Source organism: Xiphophorus maculatus, chromosome 5 (genome assembly GCF_002775205.1).
Source record: "Xiphophorus maculatus strain JP 163 A chromosome 5, X_maculatus-5.0-male, whole genome shotgun sequence".
Taxonomy (NCBI): domain Eukaryota; kingdom Metazoa; phylum Chordata; class Actinopteri; order Cyprinodontiformes; family Poeciliidae; genus Xiphophorus; species Xiphophorus maculatus.
This window is the reverse complement of record NC_036447.1, coordinates 11,718,896-11,735,232: the sequence shown is the minus strand read 5'-3', so window position 1 is coordinate 11,735,232 and position 16,337 is coordinate 11,718,896. Positions and strand designations below refer to the sequence as shown.

The window sequence follows — 16,337 nt, the reverse complement described above, 5'->3', positions numbered from 1 at the left end:
AAAGGTAAAAGAGCAGAGAACAATATTAGTGCATATAAGTAAATAATGTACAAATTATGTTTGAAAGTAAAAGTGTTTGATAGAATTGCAAGCCAAATATACTATTATATTACTTATTATTATATTTCATATTATTAGGAAATAGGGTTAGGGTTAACTGGCTGCAGTCAGTGCTTAAGGAGATACCAAAATTATTGAAGACTTTGGAAAGACCAAAGCAAGAGGTAACCCTACTTCTACTGTGCTTATCATCCATAGTACATGGACAAACTTTTTACCATGCTAGTATTTCCAATTCCTAAAAATCTTTTTTTAGTCTTATTTTTGGAAAAAATAAAAATTAGATTTTCTCTATCTGAAAGTCATAATCAAAATTACCCAAACTACATGTTTCAAATGTGTCACTGTATGTCACTTTTTGAATTCAATTAACAAAACAAATTACTTTCTGATAACATGTACAATTCAGCAAAAAATTACTCACAGTCGTGACAGATTATAATTTATTATCATTCAACAAAAAGTTAGTTTTTGATACGAAATGAAACAGGCGTCTCTCGAAAGATATGAAAATATCTATTTAATTGTCTCTTAGATATTAATTGGAAATTTCTTTTTTGGCATTATAACAATCAAAACCTTCTTATAATATAAACCAACTGTTTGTATCTTTCCACTGTTCTTTTATATTTGGTGTTGAGCCCCAAGTCCTTGAGGTTGGAAGGACTCTTTGCCATCACCCTAATCTTTAACTGAATTCCATCAGAAGTCTGGAGCTTTGCTGGGCTCCTCCAAAACATTAGGATTACCTCCAGTCATAACAAATGTGTTGGTAAAATGTAAATAAATAAATACAGAGGTTAGAAAATGTAAAGTAGGTTGTTGTAAACCAACTTTGTGGCACATTCTTAGTATACATTCTCTGACCCCCTCCGTTTTGTTACTATAATTGACCAATTACAGTTCATACTATAATTGGACTGTACAGCCTACAATAATAAAATAATCAATGTGTCACATCTGTAACAGCAGTGATTAATGGTCTAGTGGTATGGCTAATGTGTTGGGATTGAAACCTCAGCCACCTAAGAGACCAGCTGAGTGTGTAGACAGAAGCACATCAAAAATGGCTTCAGGGATTTCCCTGATGTAAAGTGCCAGTGGGAAGGTAACAGGGAGATGATGAACCATAAAATGGTTTGGGAGCAGGATATATCCTTTAAATAATATTAATAATGAGTTTATTTGCACACTCCTCCATATGATCCACCCCTCACTCTTCAAAGTGCCAAACGTCATGAATGGTGAAACATTTGGGAATAAAGGCAGGTTTTGTTTGGTGAAATGAGAGATATTAGTCATTCATAACACAGAAGTGGTGTTTCATCTAATCATTCCCTCTCCTGGTTTCCCACTTCTCTCATTTTCTCTCTCCCTCTGCTCACTCTGCTCCTCTGTCTGTAGCTTCAAGAATTTTTCAAAAGGATGTTCCCTAAATATCTAGGACGTCTTTTTGGGTCACCATTAACATCACCCAAACTTATAAAACATGCAGAGAAGTTACCTTTTTTTTTTCTCCTTGCGTATAAGGAGATCTAAGCCTTCTTGCTGACACAAACAACAACATCAACCAGTACCAACAACAGAAATAATGTATGCTCTCATTATTATTCCTATTTGGAGCTATAATTTATTCTACATTAGTTAGAAACAGCAGTTTCAAAGGAAAAGCCATGAAGAGTGGCTTGTTGATAAGGCACGAAAGTTAAGTCAATGTATTCAGTCTTTCCCTGTTTTCCCCCTCATTTTCCCTCACACATGAAAACACATGCAGGCTCTACATGCCCACATCTCTCAGAATACTCACTTCAAGTGGAGAAAATGTACAATTAATTAGAGAGAATCCACATTTCCTTGCTTGTTTGTGCCTTTGCACTGAGTCTGTGATCTGCAGCTCAAAGCAGAGCCATGAAGACAGAAGCCCAAACCACTCCCACCCCCAATAAGCTCCATATGCTTGGAACAGGCTCCATCGCCGAACGATGACAGGCGCGTATGAACTGGCAAATAAAACACCCCGGTCGCTCGCCATCATAAATGTCTGTCTAATGCCAGAGCAGAGCTTCACTTCTGGTTAAGTCATCACTCACTTTGCCTTTATTTCCACTGGTCTGAGTGTTTCATTTAATATGAGGCAGAAAAGACATAGAGTCTCATTTGATCAAACACTTTAAGGCACTCTGCTCTCAGATGCTACTGCCATAGTCTGCCAACAGAGTTTCCTTTTTTCTGTGATGTTAAAAAACAGGAGGAAAAAAAAAACAATACCTCCCTGAACATTTCTGCTCCTCCTTGTAAATGGAACACTTATATAAGGCACCATTGTGGATTACATAAATATCTCAAAGTTATCAATATTTCATCCTTGGTGCTTTTGATGTGTTTGGTAATTGGATATTTATGTTGTGGGCTTCCTCCCTCAAAATCCCACTGCACTTGAGTGTTGGTGTGTGCGTTGGAGTGTTTGTTTAAGTAGAATGTATGCATGTATGTATATGTGTGTGCATGTATGTAGGGGTGTATATATATATGTACATATATATATATATATGTGTGTGTATGTGTGCATGTAACATGTGTGTGTATTAGACTAATTGTTGTTTTGATTGGTGCAAAAAAGAATGATGGGGTGAGTCAACCTGGAGACGATTTTCTCTCTAGTAATCCATGACTTCCTGTTTTTCTACGGCATAAATATGGAGTAATATTTTTCCTACTTCTTAAAATGGGAAAAGTGAGAAACTTTGGCATTTAACTAAAGTATGTGTGTGTTGATGTTCATTAGTCAGAAAATTGCCACTCCTAAATTTTCCCATATCCACAGGCAGCAGAAGAAAATAAATTTAAAGCAACTTTAATGCGACAAACAAGGACAAGAACACATATTTATCTTGTCACCACATTGTAAACACTAGCATAGCATGGGGGGGTAAATATATCCCCAAAGCTCACTGTTGGAGACTTGCAGCAAAGAGTGGCATTTTGGGGTCAAGTCTTGATAACATTAGATCCTATCTACTTGCCAACCAGTTGTTTGGGATGGATGTCAAAAAAAAGTTTTTCTGACCTGCCATTGCACACCTAAAAGTGCGGTTTAGCTAACTGCACTGAGACTTTAAAAAGAGCTGTGTGCTTAGGTAAAGTAAGATTGGGCTTCTTGGCAACCAAGGTCTCAGTTGCACATCAATGTGTCACTAATTCACGCGTGTCAGCTGCGACATTTAACACACTGGATGCATTTTGATGACGTGTTCAGAGACAAGAGAAGCTTTTGGACTTCAGCCATGGATGCTTTCATTTCAAACACTGATTCTTCTGACTATAACAGTTTTAAAATGGATTGCTAGCTGTCATTTCTTAAAGAGCATATGTTAAACTCCTGGTCCAGGGGCCAAATCTGGCCCACCATCATTTTTTATGTGGCCCACTATACCTACAGAGACACATAAACAAAACTTTCTTAATAGTTGTGTGCTTAAATATTTTTTATCAGTCAAACCAAAGCAGATTTTTTTGCATAGTGCCAAATTAAATCAATGTTCAATATTATTTAATCTTAAGAAGTTTGCAGAGAGAGCAATTTATTTAATATTTTAACTATTTGTTTATGGGTTCATTACATTTTGCCACAATCAACCCTTAGAGGAAATTCATGGTCTTGATATGAGCCAAAGCAAAAAATAAGTTCTGACCCATGGAGAAATGAAAAGAAGATTTGCACAACATATTCAGGGTTCTAATTATTTTGCTATAAGTATTTTTTTTTCTTTGAAAAAAATGATTTATTTCTTAATCCAGGATAATTCCCCAACTGAATAAATTTACTCAAACAAGACTAGGTTTGCCTACAATTTGCAGTAATAAATTGAAGTCCTTGATTCAGTCTTCCTTTCTTGTTCAAAATCTTAAAAAGGAAAGTTGCTAATCAATTGTGTGAGCATTTGCATGGAAATGAACCGTTTGAAGAGTTTTGGTCAAGTTTCAGAGCTCATCATAGCACTGAAGCAACTCTCCTGAAAGTCACTAATGATATCCTCACAGCTGGAGATAATAGACCTGTACCTGTGTTTGTTCCATTACATCTCAGTACTTCATTGGATTCAGTCAATCACAGAATTGTCTTGGAAAGCTTTAGGGTTAAGGAGAACTGCAATAGTTTGGTATATCTAAAAGGTTCCAGTTTGTCCCTAGTGATCATTAATCTTATTGATGGATCAGAGTTAATTGTTGTGGTCACAAATACACTCCAAAGCCTCCATAACTCTTCAACACATTTTCAGTTCCCAGGTAGAAAAATGCATTAAGTACATTGTTTATGTCAAAATGATGCTCTCATGGGAATCCTTTGTTTGATTGATATAGTTACTTGGATTCTATGAGGTAAGTTGGAAGTGTCTGCTCATCTGCATCAAGTAAGTTTCCTCACAGCCGGAGATATTAGACCTGTAATCTGTCAAAATAACACATGGCATTTAGATTTCTCTGTCACCATTTTTAAAAACCAGTCAAAGCAAGGAAAATATTTGGTTAACTTGAACCTGTCTTTCTGTGCATAACCCCAGATTTCTTCTAGACAATGCTTTTGAAAGAGCTATTGCTGTAACTAACCAAATGCACTATTATATATGTTTTATTCTCTACTGGTTTAGAGCCTATTTAGATGTAGCCAGTAAAAGAGCTTTTAAGCTTTACTTCTACTTGAACATACATTGGTTGAAACTTGGTTCTTCTGGACATTTTTTCCTGTTAAAAAAGGCTTGTCTATTCCACTGTTGTAAATTTTATGACTTCATGCAATCAACTGTTCCCTGTCACTCCGTCCGCATTGAGGAGGAAGCACCGTTGCAAAGTCAGTGACTTGATGCAATTGGCTAGGCTTCGATATGCGGAAAAACGTTTCACCAACTGGCACAATACACTGAACCTAATTGCAATGTTTTAGTAATAGAGTCAAACCGGAGCGTGTGATTGACTCCCGAGTCCGTCTGCATGAGCATACTACAGCAGTAAAAATGTATTTATTTTAAGACACTGTACTTCTTTGCCAGGGAAAAAATAGCGCAAACAGCACTGTGTGAATGTTTTAAAGTTTTATATACAGTATATATAAGACAGAAAGTCACAAAAGTCATTGAGGAAAAAAAGCTCTGTTTTTATGTCCCCGCCATGAAACATCAGAGCTGTTAAAGAACTTTAATGTTTTCTTCTCAGTTGCATCTTCAGAGAAGGCTGGGACAGAAAGTGTGTCTCGATGTGGGGTCTCCCAGAGGCAAAGAGAGCTGGTGGCTCCTCGCTTTGATGATGACGGAGAACAAGGACGGAAGACAAGAAGAGGAGGGGAGGTGAAGGAGAAGCATTAGCGTTGGATTCCTTAGTGGGGACTTGAGTCCAATAAATGTTTCACGCTTTTGGCAGTTACAATGACAGAGGAGCTGCCTGTGTCTAGAAAATAACAATTCATTGAAGGACCAATCTGGCATCCTGAATGGAATATTACACAATGAAATGAAATGGCGAGGAGAAATGTGCAGCAGTATACTTGTGGACAGATGGAAGGTATGTGCACATGAAGACAGAGAGTACACAAGCAGCAGCTGACACTTGGCGTAGTTTCGTGTTTCCACCAAGCGAGGGAGCTGTTGGGTTTGGTTTCAGGGATCCCGGAGGGGTAAAAGCAGGAGAGGCTGCCAAGACAAAAAATAGAAAGAGCGAGAGAAAACAAAAAACAAAGAGAAGAACAGAAATGAAGAGGAGGGAGGGGGAAACAGAGACATAGAGGAGGAGGAAGGAAAAAGAAGACTGACTAGTACCTTCATATTCCATTACATCACTGCTTTCTTTGAGAACGCTCCTCTCAGGCTTACGTCAGTGGGAAAGACTCCAATCACACTTTTTGGTACGAGAGAAACACCTTCATCATGGTTTATCGCAACAACAAATCCAGTCCTCGACAGCCGAGGATGCTCTCCAAACGCAGCAGGAGATGTACGACGGCTGCCTCGACTTGTGAGAGTTGAGCTTCACCCCACATCATATTTCACTCTTTAAAGTTTAGAATGTGGCTTGTAAAGGTTCTGTAGCATTTGGCACAACATGGTGTATATTAGGCAGACTGGATTTTAGCTTGGTAAACATAAGAGCAAATACATCTCCTCCCAGCTATTCTGGTGTTGACAGCTTTACTGCTCATCAGACTAACAGCACCTCTGCCCCGCTGCTGACGTGCCTGCTTACCTGCCTGCCACCTCAGCACTTCAGCAAAAAGTTGTCTCAAAGTACCTGCAAAAGAAGCAGAGGGAGAAAGAGGCAGGAGCATTAACATGCAAGGTTAGGGATAGGCAACGCTTGGCTTAGAGTCACCCCCTCGAGCCATTTTGTAAAAAGCAGTTTATATTATGTAACTTATATTAGAAATTAAATGTTTTTTTGTATTATTTAACCATTGAATAAAAAAAATATATACATAGACAGAAACTGTTGGGGTTTTTGTTGTTGTTGTTGTTATAGCCAGGTTAGAAATATATAGAATTTAGGCTAATTCCAGTCCAGCTTTTAGACAAGTTATAAATTTTAAAATTAAAAGCTCATCATCAGAAGCTCCATGTTCATAAGCTAAGACAATATTTTCAAGTTGTTTAAGTTTTAAAAAGAGATGCCCAGATCAAGTCTATAAATCGATATTAAGCTTGGTTAGACCTAGATTTAGTTAGCCACTGTCCTGGTGATGATGTGTTGGGGTCACAACAAACGATTCTTTTTTGAATAGTAGTAGTGCCTCCCATGCCAGGCCATGCTATATGGTGACCTGTATCAAAACTGCCACAATCTGTGCCCACATTGGATGATGCATGCAGGACTTTGGTTTTGTCTGTAACATTTCAAAGCGCTGGTCCTCTGCTATGCTAAAGCAGCTCAGGGCCTCAAGGTCCCAGATAACCTGTTTGTGTGATTTTGCTGTGGCTGCGGTTATTCCACTCTCATCATCAATCATTAGGCTTTCTGGCTAGCTGTTTGAATCAGGTTTACCCTGCTGCGAACACATTTAATACTCCAAGATACGTGTGGGTGTGTGCGCGCTAGCTGGGCTCGTGTGAGGGAGCACGTGCGTGGATGGTCCCGCTGCGAACGCATATACAGCTACACTCAACACTGGACATCACAGCAGGCAGCACCTGCGAGATTGAAAGAGGCGAGAGCCGTGGCTGTGTGGATGCGTTTGTGTGTGTGCATAGGTCCAGGTGTGTGTGAGAGAGTGGAAAGTGCTGCCTTAGGAAAAAGCTGGAGAGTGAGGAAAGGAGACAGGAGGAGGGAATGAGCGTATTCTCACATCAGTGAGCAACAAAGCGATGTACAGCAATACCTGACTTACATGTGTGTTCACCCCTGCACACAGTCACACACACACACAGAGTCACAGTCCAGGTGCTGCTGCTGGTGACTGTCTGTGATGAAGCAGCTAGTCTCAGGCAGAAATAGGTCAGCAAGCCTCTGGGCCTCTGGAGTCAGGAAGGCTGCCCTCTCGGTGTCTGTCTGTGTCACACACATCCTCAGCACACTCACCACACAAACCTTCCAGTCAGAAGGTTACACTTGTGCACGCCATTCAAGTATTTAGGCTTAGTCTCGATGTAATTAAGGCAAAATCCTCTACCAAAATGTTGTTTTAACTGGTAAAATAATACATAAGAGAACCAGACCCAAACTTGATGGATTAGGTAATATTCCTTTATAGTTCATTTCAAAAGTATGCAACTTGACATTTTTGACATTTTGTCACGACAACCACAATCCTCAAAGTATTTTTATTTAGGTGTTTATTGAACAGCCCAACACAACATAAAATGTTTTTATAAGACGAAAATCTCTGAAGTGTTGAATTTGTACTGATACCTTTTTACTTTGATGCCACAAAATACAGGTCAACTCTGAAGAAAACCTACTACAGGCTGAGGTGAAGGTTCACCTTGCAGCAGGTCAACAACCTTAAGCATAAAGCTGAAACTACAATGGTGCTGTTTAGATAACTGTCCTTAACTTGAATTGGCTCTTCTGGCTGCACAGACCGCTCAACGCACTTCACACTAAAGCTACAGTCACTCAGTCGTAGTTACAATGGAGACACATATTTTGAATATGAATACCAGTAAGCAACTGAGGGTTGTGCTCGACTTGCCTTGGGGAGGAACCTTGAATTGTTAGAATAACCTGGTGACAGTTCATATCTAAATTCAAACTATGTTGTGTGGAGTCTGTCTTGTTTTACAGAGTTTGAGTCATTTTGCAAATGTTTTCATCCCTTGATGTGCATTTTTATATGCAGAACAGTGTCAAACCTTTCCCTTTTAATTATAAAACAGTTCACTAGTTTGTTTGGTCTATCATATATGTTCCCATTGAAATATATGCAATCATAATGTAGCAATGACACTGTATATTGATACAAAATTTTACTTTACAAATAAACCGACAGTAACATGTCTAAAGATTTGACATTTTGACCTGTTTAAAAACATAAGTCACTGACATTTAAAACTCATCAAAGTCTGCTTTTCTGTTGTCTGCTTTCCAGTCACGCATCCAAACTGACGCAAACACATGTCAACATTAAAATCCTCTCTCTGTTTCTCCAGTTTGTCTCATCCATATCTGGAACTAGGATTAGCAGCTATGGCCGGCACTTGGGAACGAGGCTTACCTGCAAGTGGGCGTCTCGTCCTCAGTCCCCCAGCAGAGGAAATGAAGATTAGCCCGGTGCATAAACATAGCAAGATTACTTGCCAGAAAGGATTAATAAATGCATGCATACAGTATTTGGAGTTTTGTGTTGTGCATCTTTAAGTTCCGAAGCCAGGACTTTCCCCCTCCGTGTTCGTGCATCTTTAAGATTACTTAGTGAGATTAGCTCCTCTGAGAACTGGGGTATGTTGAGCCTTATGAGAAGGTAAAGGGATGGGGCGCAGGGATTTACTCAGCAAATCTAAAGTGACAGATAACAAACAGTCCCAACAGTGCTCCTTCATTTTATATTTGAATCAGAGCATTTTATTTACTTACCAGTTGTGTCCACGTCAGTGTGGTAGTGGCTGTTTGCTACAATCAATGCTGCTATTTTTATTCTGTTTACGTTTAAAGTTCTGCCTAGTCAGGCAGTCGGCAGCTACTTGTTTGTCCTGAATCAATATTTTTGTTTCATTCTCACCTGCCAACTAATGCAGCTGGCTTTGCAAAAAAAAGAAAGGAAAAAAAGAACTGGAGTAAGTTATAGAGCTACCAAAATGAACAGATGAGTTACAATGCTTTGCGAGATTAAATTTACACGCCTAGAGCTTTTTCACATTTTGCCATGTATTTTTCATGTATTTTATTGGGATTTTAGATAGACCAACATGAAGAAGTGGATAGCTGTGAAGTGAAAGGGAAATGATACATGGCTTTTACAAAAAAAAAAAAAAGTGTGACATGTATCTGTACTCGTACCCTAACAGTTTCTACCAGCTATGTAGAAAGTGTAATTTCTACACTTTTCTTTGACTCCAAAGAACTCAGGCTCATTCACATTGAAAGGAGAACAGCAATGATAAAGTGTGGATGATGTTCAATTTTAGGTCTGTTCTTCTATTGGGCTAAGACATTAACATGCTTTAATCTAACCTTTTTCATTGTAGCTCTGGCTGTTTGTTTAAGGTAATGTCCTGCTGGAAAGTGAACCAGCCCTAGTCTTAAGTCATTTGCAGCCTCTGTCAGAAATGTAGGTTAAAATGAGGACCCGAGTGCACAGATAGGTATACAAAAACAGCAGGTAGACAGTAAAGTGCAGTGGAAACATTAATGAAAGCCTGTCATAATTCATTATGAACAGCTTCTTGACAGCAGCTGTTTAATGTTCCTTTATTAGGTTATATGATGTTCAATGATGTGATTTATGTTTCATTGCATTTTTGTAGTATTACTTGGATTTACAGTCAGGGAAATATATATCGAAGAGAAGTACTTAGCCCTGAAAAAGGGGGTCAACTCAAGACAGCTTGGGATTTAGAGTAACTAAGTCCCAAATCAACATTTTGCAGATAAATTGCATAAGTCCTGAAGGGTGCTATGTTATGGTTTTTGATCAAATTGCAACATTTTCTTGTAAATCGTCTAATGCTGCAATATTTGGCCTAAAACCAGCTTAAGGCTGCCCTCCTTGAGTTGAACAGTGGCTACTGCAGTCGAATTTCCATTTGGTACAGCTTGGTCACATTTGAGTATAAAATCATCTCACTCACAACTCCTTGTTGTGAATCCGGAGTGGTTATTGTGAGCGTGGAAAGCATTGATCAATAGCGTTTTACAGCTTTGCAAATGTGTGATGCATTTGCACTATGGACACAGAGTGCAATGGCTCTGCTATGACTGCTGGCGGTTTGCTGCAGGACGGCTGTGTGAGTCTGACTCCAGCGGTTAGGAAGCGAGGACGGGCTTTGATTGGCTGTGCCTTGTTTAAAGTAAAGGACAGCTCAGAAAAGAACGTAAGAAATCAGTTTAGATCATTTTATATTGGTGGTCTGTATAAAGAAACTCAATAAAATCCTACAATAAAATATAATATGAGCGAATCTTGGCTGTAAACCTGGTTTTGGTCCCTGGATACAAATCTCTTGACGATCTGTCAAATATTAGGTCAGGCATTTCAGAAGAACCTTCTTGTTGTTCGTTATTCTCCTGCTTACTGAGGGAGACATGAAGGAGCATCTTTTCCCTGCTTCAGGTTTCAAAGCCGTGTTACAGCTATGCACTGAAAACAAAGCAAATGTTTTCATCTTGACTTTTAAGAGAACCTACTTGCTATATATATCCCGTTGGCAGAGGAAAGATGACAGCTCTCTCTTCTGTGTTTCTTTCTGATTGAAAAAAAAAAAATTAGGCAATCAGTCACTTTCTCACCGTCTCCGAGCATTCATTGGGGTGTAGCATCGGCAATGTTTATGTGTATGTGGGATATCTGTGCATGTGTGTTTCAGTAGTCTGCTTAAATGACAGCTTCAACAAATCAAAGCAATATATAATAAAACATACACAATTGACATTTCATTTTAAGTAACGTATCAAAGCTTGATTGATAAATTTGCTTAACCGTTTTGCTAAAGAAAAAGGGGATAGTTTGAACTTTGTTTAAAGTAGGGTTCTGTGTAGCTGTTATCAGCAGACAGTAATTTATCTGCAGCAGACAGCTGGAGAGCTCTTTTAATGACTGGTCAGACCTGGGATCCGGCAAAATAAGATTTTCCTTACTTAAAGGGATAGTTCTCGATTTTTGACGTTTGCCTCTGAAATGTCACACATAGTTTATCTTACCCAGAGTAGATAACTCTTTTTCCATCTTCATTTATTGTGAATCCAGATTAGTTGGTTCTGGAGTCCGAAGCTAACTGTTCAGCTGACTGGAAAAACATTGACTTCTTCTGCAGATGTTTTAGAAAAGAAACACAGTGTAAAACTAAATAAAAATAGTATTTTTTTTTACTTTGCATTGCTTTACTTTTATTTTTAAAAGAGATTCTCCAAGCAGAGTATGAGCAGAAATGCTTACATGTTTCATTCTCAGTTTCAAACACAAAGACCATTATTGGAGCATTACCTCCTGTCTCAATTTAAGTAAATAATCACTTGCTTCTGTGTAAACAACCACCCAACAGAAACATGACAATGGTTTAAAGGTTGGCAAAATAGAAATGTTTAAATGAATGTGACCACCATTAAGGGTTCTGATTTTTCATTGATGACACATTGGTTAGGATCTATGTTTAAAGTTTACATATACCCAAAAGTAAAAAATGGCATATGCCAAACAATATGGATTTAAAAACCATGCACCCCCCCCCACACACACACAAAAGCAATTTTCTCTTTATTAATCACGGCTCTACGACTGTAGCGCCTATCTACAGTTCCTGCTTTGCAGCTTGATAAGAGTCATGGATTGAGCCAGGCCAGTGTGCTATTATGACAGCTGCTTGTTGGAGTCACGTATGACTTGCACATTGATAGAATGCACATGCTTTCTATTAATATACACTACTTAATTGTCATATGGAACCCTTACAGTAATATGAATCCAGTTAAGCCAATTATGCTTGGAAAACCGGACAATATTGTTGCAAACTGGCTTATAATGTTAGCCTGTTCTCCCACAGTGTATCAACTGGTCTTGTTAATAGTGCCATTCAGGATGAAAGGCAATATTGCACTTAATGCTGGCTGTGATCCCAGACCTCTGGATAACTTCACTGTACTGCGGCGTTTCTTAAAGTGGCTACAGCAAGTTAATTAATTGTTGATTAAGTCAAACATATTGTCTGATAATGACAGGGATGGTGTAGATCCGGTGGGTCAGTCTCTCCGATGCTGGACCCAGTTCAACAGATAGATCTAGGGATAAGCCCTTCATGACCATGGGTCAGAAGATGTAGGTGATATATCATTTTCTTTCCATGACACAATTTAGCAATATTTCAGTGATGGTCTACCATAAAGTCCTTATCAAATATACTAAAATGTGAAGTTGTAAAAAGACAAAATGTGAAAGGCTTGGGTCACCATGTTTGTCCCTTTTCAATAGTTTTTCAGAAGTTGAAGTTCACTCCCAAATGTGGAAATTTCATCTTTGAAATGATTTCTTCCTGTAATTAATTCTGATGTTGCTTTAAGATGTTGCACATCCTAATCTAATGCGAACCCTGTAATTACACTGGCTTCTGTTGTGTCTTGCCTCTGGGATCTCTGAATATTGAGTTCTATTTCATCCCTACTGACCGCCAGAGGCGGTGCTTCAAGCACTGAATGATCATTCTTGCGCATGCGCAGGTCGAGTACTAATGACAACAAAGTCACCTGTGACCTGCCGGGTGCCACGTGACTCTATATAGTCACGTGGCACCCGGCAATCAATCCTTTTGTTCTTCTCGCGCGCAGGTGTGTTGAGGACAGGTGTGTGGTCGTGTGAAGCCGGTTGCTTCTGTGTATACCACTAATTTCCTAGCTGCTTGTTGCTGGTAGCCCCGTGACCGGGTTTGGTCGGAGCTGCGGGTAAGTCTCGCCCTCCAGGGGCTGCACAAGCTGCTTTCACCTTACCAGATCCGCGGTGACTGGTAAGTTTTTGTTCTTTTCTCAGCAGTAGTTTACTGTTCGCTTTGATTTGCCTCTTTTGTGGCTCTTTTGTCTCACAGTAGCGTTTCTGCTCGCGCTGAGTTTTCAGTTTGTTTATCTACACTCACCAGTAGCGTTTCTGCTCGCGTTGAGTTCTTCTACAGTTGTTTATCTACACTCCCCAGTAGCGTTTTCTGCTCGCGTTGAGTTCTTCTACAGTTGTTTATCTACACTCACCAGTAGCGTTTCTGCTCGCGTTGAGTTCTTCTACAGTTGTTTATCTACACTCCCCAGTAGCGTTTTCTGCTCGGGCTGAGTCCATTTTACTTTGCTGTTGTTTATCTGACTCACCAGTGGCGTCTCTGCTCGTGCTGAGTTCATCTTTGGTTGATTATCGATTTGCTAGTGGCGTTCTGCTCATGCTGAGTTTGGAACCTCTACGGGGGGTTTTCTGCAACGGAGTCGCCGGTAGCGTTTTCTGCTCGTGTTGACTTCTGTTGGTGGCAGGCTAATCACGCCTTTCAGCGGTATGATGCTGGATAATTTATGCTGCTCGTCCTGTCTGGCTCCACTTCAGCCCGACGACGGACATGACTTGTGTCCCTCCTGCCTCGGTGTGGAACATCTCCGGGAGGCGCTGTCAGATAACGCTTGCCCCAACTGTTGCGTCATGCCCCGGTCAGTCAGACTGGATCGGTTGGCTGCGCTGGAGCAGCCTACCGACTGGGCGGGCGCTGCGCCGCGTACTCATTTGCCGATGGGGAAAGCGATGTGCAAACGGTCTACTGTGGCTGCACCTTCGGTACCGACAAAACGAGCCAGACGGACCGATGCAGGGCGGTTGTCCACGAGAGTGGATCATCTCACTACTGAACTGGCCCAAATGAAAGCCCTCCTCCAGTCCTTTCAGACTGCTGATGATCGCGGCCCGGCTCTCCCTTCCGAGCAGGATGAAATGTCAGTCAACGCCGATGATGCTGTTTCTGTGGCGGCCTCTGGCACCCATTTCTGTGAGGACCTGCCGGAGCTGGGCTCCGGGGCCTCTGGGTCGGACTCCATTGCCTCCCAGGAGGATACGGCGGAATCTGTGACATCCGCTATTAGAACGGCTCTTGCCCGTTTACAGATTAGTGTTCCTCAGGCCCAGCCTACGGCTTCCAGCGCCTTCTTTAAGCGCAGTAGGTCAGAGACTGCCTTTATGGTTCCTCCCTCGGCGGAGTACGTGCGGGAACTCCATGCTTGCTGGTCAGACACCAAGGCGCTTTCGCGTCTGACGACGGATGGCAGGGTCCTGGCAGCTATGCTGGAGGCCCCCAAGGTTGGCTTGGGGCAGATGCCAGCGGTGGAACCGGGCATTGCCTCTCTTATTATCCCACCTGATGAGGCTTTGCGGTCCAATGCCCGTTGTCCGCGTCCTCAGTGCCGTATTACCGATGACCTTCTCTGCAAGGCCTATGACTCTGGGGCCCGCATGGGCCGGATTGGGAACTCTCTATCCCATCTTATGCTGGCCCTGTCTTCCTCCTTGGAATCTGTTCCACTGGATCATGCCACGCAAGGCCTGGTTGATGCATCTCTGCAGGCCTTTGCTCTTATGTCGAGGGAACTTGGACGCACACTATCCACACTGGTTCACGCTCGCCGCCAAGTCTGGTTGGCGCAGTCACCACTTACTGAGCCTTGTAGGAGGACCCTCCGGGCCCTGCCTGTGGTTCCGGGGGAACTTTTTGGTTCTGCGGCACTGGACGCCTTGGACCGTACAGCTCAGGCTTCTAGAACGAGGCAACAGCTGGCAGGGCTTCACAGACGTGATCGCCAGCCAGTCAGCACCTGGGCGGCTGCGGGTCCTTCACGGAGGTCCTCAGGGCCTTCTCCTTCTTCCACTGAGCCCCAGGGGCTGGTACCAGGTCAGAGATCGGTCCAGAGACCTGCTCCAGATCGGAGAAACAGGGCTCGAGACCAAGCTGGGACGAGGTCCTTTCATCCCTTTCGAGCCGCGCAGTCTGGCCGACGTCCTCCCGGGCCTTCGAAGGGCCGGGGGGCCCGCAGATGATGCCTTAGGGCCGGCGGTCGGTTATTTTTCCCCGGGTCAGCTCAGCTTCTGGGCTGCCCACACCCCGGACTTGTGGGTGTTGTCCACCCTGTCCCGGGGGTACCGTCTTCAATTCCGCCGCCGGCCACCTATCCCTGGCCGGGTCAGGATGACTGCGATCTGCGACCCGGTGAAGGCACAGGCACTGAACCAAGAAATCTGCACCTTGCTGGCCAAGGGTGCTATAGTGCCTGTGGACCCCCTGCTGGATCCAGGGGGCTTTTATTCCATGTATTTTCTGGTTCCGAAGAAGACCGGGGGCCTGCGTCCAGTCTTGGACCTCAGAGGCCTGAATGTGTACTTGAAGGTCATGCCCTTTCATATGCTGACCACCAAGGAAGTGTGGCAGGCGATTTCCCCAGGCGATTGGTTCACTTCCGTAGATCTCAGGGATGCTTATTTTCACATCCCAATCGCTCCGCCCCATTGGCGGTTTCTTCGTTTTGCTTTTCAGGGGAGGCATTTCCAGTTCAGGGTCCTCCCGTTCGGACTTTCACTGTCTCCCAGGGTGTTCACCCGATGTGTTGCGGCGGCCCTCTCTCCTCTGCAGGCACAAGGATTGAGGATCCTCCCATATCTGGACGACTGGCTCATTTGTGCCGCGACACAGGACCAGGCGGTTCGGGATACTCGGTTAGTGCTCCATCATGTGGGATGCTTGGGCTTGCAGGTGAACATGGAGAAAAGCACTCTGACTCCCTCACAGGAGACTGTCTTCCTGGGCATTGCCATGGATTCCATCTCAATGGCTGCTTGCCCGTCACCCCAGCGGGTGGACAGTATATTGAGCATGCTCCCGGAATTCGGGCGCGGCATGGCACCGCCTCTTGTGCGGTATCTTCGACTTTTGGGCATGCTCACAGCTGCGTCTGCCGTAGTGCCCTTGGGGCTGCTGTCATTGCGGCCCCTCCAGATGTGGTTGAACAGCTTGAATCTGGATCCCGCACGGTACACTCATCGTCTCCGCAGACTTCGGGTGGGGCCTCAGTGTCTTCAGTCTCTGTCCCAATGGAGGGTGAGGTTGTTTATGACCACAGGGGTCCCGCTCGGTTCCCTC

At 42.5% G+C, this 16,337-nt stretch overlaps 1 long non-coding RNA gene across 1 annotated transcript in view; it reads right to left on the bottom strand.

Annotated features, from left to right (window-relative positions):
* Window positions 1-5,180: 5,180 nt before the first annotated feature.
* The window catches only part of LOC111608646, a 37,932-nt gene continuing 26,775 nt past the window's right edge, over window positions 5,181-16,337 (bottom strand). The window contains exon 3 of the long non-coding RNA XR_002752786.1: window positions 5,181-6,339. This is a non-coding gene — a long non-coding RNA (uncharacterized LOC111608646). The remainder of the gene's footprint in view (window positions 6,340-16,337) is intronic.